The sequence below is a fragment of the Tenrec ecaudatus genome, chromosome 1, assembly GCF_050624435.1.
Source record: "Tenrec ecaudatus isolate mTenEca1 chromosome 1, mTenEca1.hap1, whole genome shotgun sequence".
Lineage (NCBI taxonomy): Eukaryota > Metazoa > Chordata > Mammalia > Afrosoricida > Tenrecidae > Tenrec > Tenrec ecaudatus.
This window is the reverse complement of record NC_134530.1, coordinates 266,639,867-266,649,646: the sequence shown is the minus strand read 5'-3', so window position 1 is coordinate 266,649,646 and position 9,780 is coordinate 266,639,867.

Here is a 9,780-nt window from a genome sequence, read left to right as displayed (position 1 = left end):
TGAGCACATGAAACACGTTATTTCATGGGAAGAGCTGGAAGGAATTATGTTAAGCGAGGTAAGCCAGACCCAAAGGGACAGGTACAACATGAGTCCCCTGAGGTAAGTACAATCAGCATGACAGAAATGGGGCATTAATCCACCCAAGGGGAGGGTATGGTTTATATCTCCACAGGGAAAGTGGGACCAGACTTCAACCCAGTGTCGCAAGGTGTGAATGCAATATCCCGGCGTGGAGGACGGAACCGGTGGAGAGGTCTGGGAGGCTGGCCCCAGCACCATAAATTAAGTGGATTCCTGCCCCTCCCCCGAAAAGAACTTGTTCCAAAGGACGACATTGACCCTGCAGCTATGGGAGATGGACATATTTGATCAGAGCACACGGGAGCAGATGTAGGGGCAGGAGGAGAGAGTGGAGCACAGCCTGGCCCACCAGGCCGTGATGATGATGTTCCTGAGTAGAGCAGTCAGTCCACAGAGAGAACAACATGGCTGGCCCTACTATGAGTCATGATGCCCCTCAGTGACTAAGGGCGATACAGGGGACAGCACCGGAGACACAGTGTGGGAATTGCACCTGACCTGATACCACCACACCGAGGCAAATCACTGGGGGAGTGCAGCGGAACAGCAAGGGAATGGAGTGGCAAGGTCCCCAGGGAATGCTGAAAGCGGACTTTGGGGTCAGGGCGTGGTGCCCCAACAGACTGGACTGGAAAACGCTCCTAAGGGCCAGCAAAGATCCCTGAACTAACTACAAGCTTTTCTCTTGTGAACTGTTTTGTTCTGTTCTTTTTCAGTGGTTTGTTTTGGTTGTATTGTTGTCTGGTTGTATACTGTTGCTTTGTGTTCCTCTGTCTAGTTTTCGTGCATGTTAGTGACCCCACAGGTCTGTCTGAATAGGACAGGCTGGATGAACTATCTGGATGAAAAACAACGGGACCGACAGTTCCGGGGGGACTTGGGGTGGGGGGTAGGGGGGGTAAGGAAGTGGTGTTAACAAACCCAGGGACAAGGGAAAAACATGGGACCCCAAAGGGTAGAGAAGGGGGAGTGGCAGGCCTGATGGGAAATGATCAAGGGTAAGGTTGCTTAGAGAAGAGGTATACTCTAGCCCAGGGGGCGATGAAGCATGGTAGTAGGGCAGGAGGAAGGTCAAGGGAGATGGAGGAAAGAGCTAGGAGTCAAAGGGCATTCATGGAGGTCTAGACAAAGACATGTACATGCATATATATATAGGAGGTTGGGGAAATAGATCTTTGTGTCGATATTTATAGGTCAAGTATTAAGGTGGCGGAAGGACCTTGGGCCTCTACTCAAACACTCCCTCTATGCATGAATACCTTCTTTTATTAAATTGGAACTCTATGATGCTCACTCTCCCGACACAACGGCTGGAGCCAAAGTGTGTGAACAAGTAAATGTGGTGAAGAAAGCTGATGGTGCCCGGCTATCAAAAGAGATAGCGACTGGGGTCTTAAAGGCTTGAAGATAAACAAGCGGCCATCTAGCTCAGAAGCAACAAAGTCCACATGGAAGAACACACCAGCCTGTGTGATCGAGTGGTCCCAAAGGGATCAGTTACCAGGCATCAAAGAACAAAAAATCATATCATTGACTGCACACCTCCATGATAGGATCGCTGAAGACAAATGGGTGCACAAGCAAATGTGGTGAAGAAAGCTGATGGTGCCCGGCTATCAAAAGAGATAGTGTCTGGGGTCTTAAAGGCTTGAAGGTGAACAAGCGGCCATCTCGCTCAGAAACAAATAAGCCCACATGGAAGAAGCACACCGGCCAGTGCGATCACGAGGCGCCCAAGGGACCAGATATAAGGCATCATGCAAAAAAAAAAAAAAAAGAAAAAGATATGTGTGTGTATGTATGTGTATATATGTGTATATGTATATATGTATGTGTATATATATATTATATTAAATGAAGGGGGAAGTGCAGAGTGGAGACCCAAGGCCCAAGTGTCGGCCAATGGAGATCCCCTCATAGAGGGGCTTAGGAGAGGAGATGGGTTAACTAGGGTGTGAGGTAGTATTGATGAAGAACACAGCTTTCCCCCAGATCCTGGATGCTTCCTCCCCCCAACTACCATGATCCGAATTCTACCTTGCAGGGCTGGATAGGACAGAGGCTGTACACTGGTACATATGAGGGTCGGAGGTACAGGGAATCCAGGGTGGATGATACCTTCAGGACCAAGGGTGTGAGGGACGATGCTGGGAGAGTGGAGGGTGAGTGGGTTGGAAAGGGGGAACTGATTACAAGGATCCACATGTGACCTCTTCCCTGGGAGAGGGACAGCAGAGAAGGGGGGAAGGGAGACCCCGAATAGGGCAATATATGACAAAATAACGAGGTATGAATTACCAAGGGCATATGAGGGAGGGGGGAAAGGGGAGGAAGGGGCGGGGGGGAAAAGAGGACCTGATGCAAGGGGCTTAAGTGGAGAGCAAATGCCTTGAGAATGATTGGGGCAGGGAATGTATGGATGTGCTTTATACAATTGATGTACGTATATGTATGGATTGTGGTAAGAGTTGTTGGAGTCCCTAATAAAATGTAAAAGAAGAAAAAAAAAAAAAGACATATAGCAGTCAAATTATCTAACTTCAAGGTAAAGAATCTTGAGAGCAGTTGGGGGTGGGGGCGCTTCACTTACAAAGTAAAACCAATAAGGTTAAGCTAAGACCTCATCAGAAACTATGCAGGCAAGAAGATAATGGATCAACATATAGAAAAATTTGAAAGGAAAAAAACTGCCAACCAAGAACACTATATCCAGGAAAGTTATCTATCAAATATGAAGGAGAAATAAAGGTATTTCCAAACAAGGAAAAACTGAAAGAATTCATGAAAACACGACCAGCATTACAAAAATATTAACCAGATCTCTATGTTCAGAAAATCAACAGCCATCATTAGCCGTCGGAGAAATGCAAACTAAAACACCCTAAAGATAGCCCAAAGAAAAATCAGAGAGCAACAATGCTGAAGGGGGTGTGGTGAAATAGGAACTCTCTTCCACTGCTCGTGGTCGTGGAGCTACGTACAGCCTCTGTGAAAAGTGATATGGAGATATTTAAAACAAATGGAAACTGAGTTACCTTAAGACCCAGCAATTCCTCTACTGGGAATATACCCAGAAGAGGTAAGAAATAGGCCATGACCAGTCATCTGTGCTCCAATGTTTATTGCAGTGCAATTTACAATCGCAAAGAATTGGAAACAACCTAAATTTCCATTGATAGACAAGTGGATTAGAAAACTCTGACACATACACACAATGGAGTGCTACAAATCCCTAAAAAGTACTGATGATCGCATGTAGCACATCGTTGTATGGGAAGAGTTGGAGGAAATTATGCTAAATGAAGTTAGCCAATCACAAAAGGACAAGTACAACTTGAGTCCATTGAGGTAAGTATAATCAGTACAATAAGTATAGAAGAAAAACCACTTATCTCACACTGTACAGGTTGAGGTACAGGCAATCAGCCGGGGGACAGACAAACCAAAGGACATACAGCTAGCACTCGCTGTCACAGAGGGATTGTTTGAGCTGAACGTGCACAGATGGATAGAATTAGGTGGGAGGAGGGAAATGATGGCCGGCTAAATAAGCAGCATTAACAAAAACATCACACAGTGTTGACAAGTTTGGGTTGTAGGACAGGTAGTGATTGAGTGAGACAAGGAGGAGATAACTATGGTGGATAATCAGAGTTCTCAATAATTCCCTCAGTAAAGTCAGAAGCAGATTTCATTCCCTAAGTTGTTTCTCAAGATGAATGCCCTATGAAAGTTACAGGAAGATCTTTTACCTGAAGGGGGAGATGCTCAGTAGTTGTGTGACCATAGAGTTCAGTCTGAGAAGTTCAAGGACTGAAGTAGGGGGACATTCAATTGTGAGCACGAGCAAAGCCAACCCAATGAGAAATAAGGTAAGTAGGCATAAAGACCATGGATTTTCTTTGCTTCTGGGTCCTCAAGCAAGACCCAAATTCTGAGTCTCCCTAATGAACCCATGACTGATCATCTGTGCAGGTAATTTATACCCACAAAGACTAGCACACTCTATATATTTATCATCTGTCTCTTTTCAACAGAATGTAACGCACAAAAGCAATTATTGACCACTACATCCCTAACACAACTAACAGTGCCTGTCTCATAGGAGACGCTCAGTAATATTTGTTATATAAATAACACCAACACCTATAAAAAAGCAGTTCTTGTTAATCCCAATATTATGTTTGAAAGTATGAGGGTTTTTGGACACATTTGTTATTGTAAATTAGGTGGAGAATTAAATTTCAGATCATCATTTTTGCCTTCTACAGTGTAAACTACTTACCAAAGCCCCCCAATTAGCTTACCCTACTCCTTCCTTCTTTGATTTCTCTTATCCCTCCCATTGTTTACTATCTTCCCTTTCACCCAAGTTAATATTTGCCACTGTTGGCAATCTCCATTTGATAGTGTGTCTATGCTCCGTACAAAGGTCCTTAAATTTATCCCAATTTTTTAACTGATGGTCTTTATTTCTCTGGGATTTACATTTAGTTCGTTGATCTCTCCTTAGTTCATTTTTCTTTACAGGGTAAAGTGTGGGTCTTCTTTTATACTTCTGCAGATGGAAACAATCCAATACTGCTAGCACCATTTGTTTTCAACATTATAAGTTTGCGTGTGTGTGCACGTGTGTTCCTTTGTGTTGTCCATGGGATAATGAATTTATTTGAGGGTTCTCTATTCTGTTCCATTGTTCTATGTACCTATCATTTTAGCAATATGAGGCTGTCTGAAGTATTTTGAGATTTTACAGTCAGGAAGTGAGAGTCCTTCTGTTTTGTCCTTCTTAAGGAATTCTTTGTTTATTCTGTGTCTAATCCCTCTCCATATAAAGTTAGTGATTAATTTTTTTATCTTTTAAAAGAATAAGGTTGGGATCTGGATTGGAATTGCATTGTATTTATAGATTGCTTTGGGTGGTATTACCATTTTCCAAATGTTAAACCTTTCCATGATAATAGAGTGTTCTTCCAATTATATAGGTCTTTTTTGGTTTCTTGTAGTAGTGTTATGCAATTTTCTTCATATAAATCTTTTGTTTCTCTGATTATGTTTACTTCTAAGTATATAATCTTTTTGTGTGGCTATTGTAAGAGTTCTGTTAGTGTAGTGACCACTCATTGGATTAACTTCAAGGTCAGTAGTTCAAAACTACCAGCTGCTCCATAGGAGAAAGACAAGGATTTTTTCTCCAACAAAGAGTCTTGGAAACTTGTAAGGGCAGTTATACCCTATCTAAAAGGGTCACATTGAATCAGAATTGACTCAATGGTAGTGAGTGTGTGTGTGTGTGTGTGTGTGTGTGTGTTGGCTATTATAAATGGTATTGTTTTCTTGCTTTATTTTTCAAAATATGTCTCATTAGTATACAGATTATATATATATATATATACAGAAATACAACAGCCTAAGACTGACATCTCAGTGAATATTATTGTAAGTTTTCCCTGGCAACCAACTGACATTGTTTGTGTAAATAACATCCAGCCATGGGATCAATAAGGACTTTGGCAGCTTCAGTATACCCTTCACTTACCCCAACTATCATAACCTCTGGAACCTCCAGCTCAGTAACACTCACTCTCCTTTAACTTACCAAGTAAAATCGCATCTCCCATCACCCACTTCCATAACTCATTAAATACTATATTTAATAGGAAGGAGTCCTATGATTAATACCACCACTTAAAACCTACTCCTGAGCACCTGTACTCTCATCCTCCTACTCACCCAACTTAATTTCCAACCAAATCTACTCACAATACTTTTTCCAGCACCTATCTGATCCTCCCCTAATCTAGAGTCGGCCCTCTCCCACACACATCAAAAAGAATACTCACTGCCTTCAGCTCAACCAAGATGCAACACAAACAACAGCCAACAACAGCTGCTACCATAAAAAACAGAGAGAAACAAAAGTCAATTACTGAAGATGACCCAAACCCAACAATTTACACAGAAGAAACAGCCTTTAAATTGCCAGAGAAAGAATACACAAGAAATTAGGTAATACTGAAAACTGATGGGGAAAAAACAGATATTAGAATTCTCAAAACAAGGAATATCAGGAGTTAAGGATGACATAGTAGAAATAAAGAAAAGTGTAAATCCTCTTACTAATAGACTAGAAGAAATGGAAAACTGAATGGCAATCTCAAAGAGAACCAAGCAGAATTCAGCAAATAAGAGAATCAAACAAAAAGAAAAGGAATCTGAATAAAACCGGAGGCTAATGTGGGATTTCATGAAGTGAAAAAAATCTTAGAATTATTGGGGTTTCAGAACAGGAAGAAATAAATAAGCCTACAGTTAAAATAGTATGGGAATTCTTGGAAGAAAATCTCCCCAATATCACAAAGGAGGAGACAATAACTATTCAGGAAGCAGAGAGAACAAAAAAAATTAAAGACATATATCAATCAAATTATCCATTATTAGTGAAAAGGAGAGAATCATGAGAGCAACTAGAGAAAGAAAAAAACAGGCACATATAAAGGTAAACAGAAGAGAATATTCTCAGACCACTCCACAGAGCCCATGTAGGAACAAAGAAATTGGAGCAACATATTGTGAAAGTTGAAAGACAACTATTGCAATCCAAGAATTCTTTATCCAGCAAAGCTTTCCATCATATGTAAAGGAGAAATAAAAGTTTTCTCAAATAAGGAAACATTTAGAGAATTCAAAAAAACAAAACCAGCATTACAAAAAATATTTTCTAGTTATTTATGGGCAGAAAACCAACAACTGCATCACAGACACATGCGGGCATATCACCACCCAGGGAGAAACACACAGAAAACAGTACCCAAAACATTACAAATCCAATGAAGAAACAAAGACAAGAATAAACCCCTTACACACATACCACCTTATAAAAGAAAAGAAAAATATGAAACACAAATAGTACTAGATGACAGCAACTAATCTAAATTTAGATTTAATTACACTTAATGTTAATGGTTTAAACACATCTATTAAAAGACAAAGAGTAGCTGGATTAGACAACAAAATCCATCAATCTACTTCCTTCAAGAGACACATCTCAAACTCACAGACAAAAATAGACTGATAGTTATAGGATGACAAAAATTTTACCAAGCTAATGGCAATAATTAAAAAAATAGGGGTGGCAATTCTAATCTCTGACAAAATATATCTCATGGTACATGATCTAATGAGAGAGAAGAATGAGCATTACATAATGCTCAATGGATCAGTAGACCAAGAACCTATAAATATAACAAACATATATGTACCCAACAAAGGACCCTCAAAAGTCATCAACCAAATCCTCAAAAAGATGACATGAGAAATCAGAGCTGAACAACACTGTTCAACAAATCCACCTCCTAGACATTTTAGAGCTTTCCAACAAACAGCAAAAAAAAATATATATATATATACACATTCTTCTCCAGTGCACATGGCTCATATTAAAATATAGACCAAATGCTGGGACACAGGGCAAACAAGAAAATTCAAACACATAGAGATCATTCAAACCATTTTCTCTGACTATAAAGTTGTAAATCAACAATAGAAAGAAAAAAAAGACAAACATTTGGAGACTCAATAAGACACTTCTCATAAAAGAATGGGTATTATCCCAAATTAGAGAGGAAATTAGGAATTTCCCGGAAACTAATGAGAATGACAATACAACACACCAAAACCTATGGAACACCACAAAGGCAGTTATGAGAGGTAACTTTATTGCATTAAATGCACACATGAAAAAAGAGGAGAGAATTAGGGTCAGCACCTTAACACAGAACCTCCAACAGTTTGAACAGAGTCAATGGCATAATCCCTTCAACAGCAAAAGAAAGGAAATCATAAACATTGAGCAGATATAAATGAACTGGCAAACAGAAGAATAATGGAAAATATCAACAGAACAAATGTTAGTTCTTGGAAAGGATCAGCAAAATCAATAAAGTGCTAGCAAACTTAATGGATAAGAAGGAGCAGATGTCAATACCTAGAATTATGGATGAAACAGGGGAAAGCATAATAGATGCTAATTACATAAAAATACTAATAATGGTGTACTAGGAAAGCCTGCATTCCAACAAATTCAATGATTTGGAGGACATTGACAAACACCTGGAAAATCACTCTCTCCCCAAATTAACGCATATGGACATTGAGAAGTTGAACAGACCCATAGAAAGAAGAAATAGATAAGGTCACAAGAAACTCCAAACTGAAAAATTCCCTCGTCCAGATAGCTTCACAGGAGTATTCAACAAGCATTCAGAGAAAAGCAGACACCAATCATGCACAAACTCTTCCAGATCATAGAAAGGGATAGCAAACTCCCAAACTCATTCTATGAAGCCAGCACAACCTTGATACCAAAACTAGGCAAAGGCCTAATAAGGATAGAGAATTACAGACCAATATCTCTCACGAACATACATACAATCTCAACAAAATCTTGGTCTATAGTACCAAACAACATATCAAAAAATAATAATAATACATCATGGCCAAATGGGATTCATACCAGGGATCCAGGGATGGTTCAACATTCAAAAAGCAATTAACATAATCTACCACATCAACAAGAATATTTGATATGATATGATCATATCAATTGATACAGAAAAAGCATTTGATAACATCCAACACCAATTCCTAATAAAGACTCTCAAGAAGATAGAATTAGAAGGGAAAAGCCATATATGAAAACCAATATCAAAAATAACATTCAGTAGAGAAAAGCTGAAAACATTTCCACTGAATAAGGGAACCCAATAAAGATGTCACTTATTCCTACTTCTATTTATCACTTTGCTGGAATTCCTAGTCAATACCATAAGACAGGGGTATCAAACTCAATTAAAACACAGGTCATTTGGTGCAAAAGGCAATATTCTCATAGGCCACATCACATTTGAAGATTTTGTTAAATTTATATTTTGAAGTGAGGATTCAGGAATATGGATAAGATAATTAAAACACTATATAGCTGCTTGTATTTAAACATTTATTTTAGTTAATGTATTTATAAAACTAAAATTATTCTTTTTTACCCCAAACTTGCCAGTGCTTTCCTCCTATAGTTTTCACTTACCTCTTATGTTGTGATCAGAGAACATAACAAAGCAACCAATAAAAGACACAAAATGTTGGACACCTGAAAACATGACATAGACTCTATAGCGGTTCTCAACCTGTGGGTCACGACTTCAATTCATAACAGTAGCAAAATTACACTTATGAAGTAGCAATGAAAATAACTTTATGGGTGGGGGGGGGGGTCACCACAACATGAAGAACTGTATTAAAGGGTCACAACATTAGGAAGGTTGAGAACCACTGACAGAGAGGGATCTGGAAGACATTATGGGGAGTGAAGTTAGTCAAGTACAAAAGGACAAATACTGTACAAGTCCACTGTTGTAGGACCAAGCAGCAGAATGGGCACAAGCTCAAGCTTATGGGCCATCCAGTCTTCTGGCTGGGACCACACAGCCTGGTCAAGAACCAGACCAGTGCCAATGAACCACACATCATCTGCTTCAGGTAAGTATAATGAAGGTCACTTGGCCAGGGAGCACCTCGCGACAGCTGGGATCAAATGATCAAGAGAGAGGGGGCAAATGCTGTCTGCCGAGGAGTTGCCCTGTGGAACTGGGGTAGGGTCTCTGGTACAAGGAGACGTCTCTGTCAGAGGGATAAGGA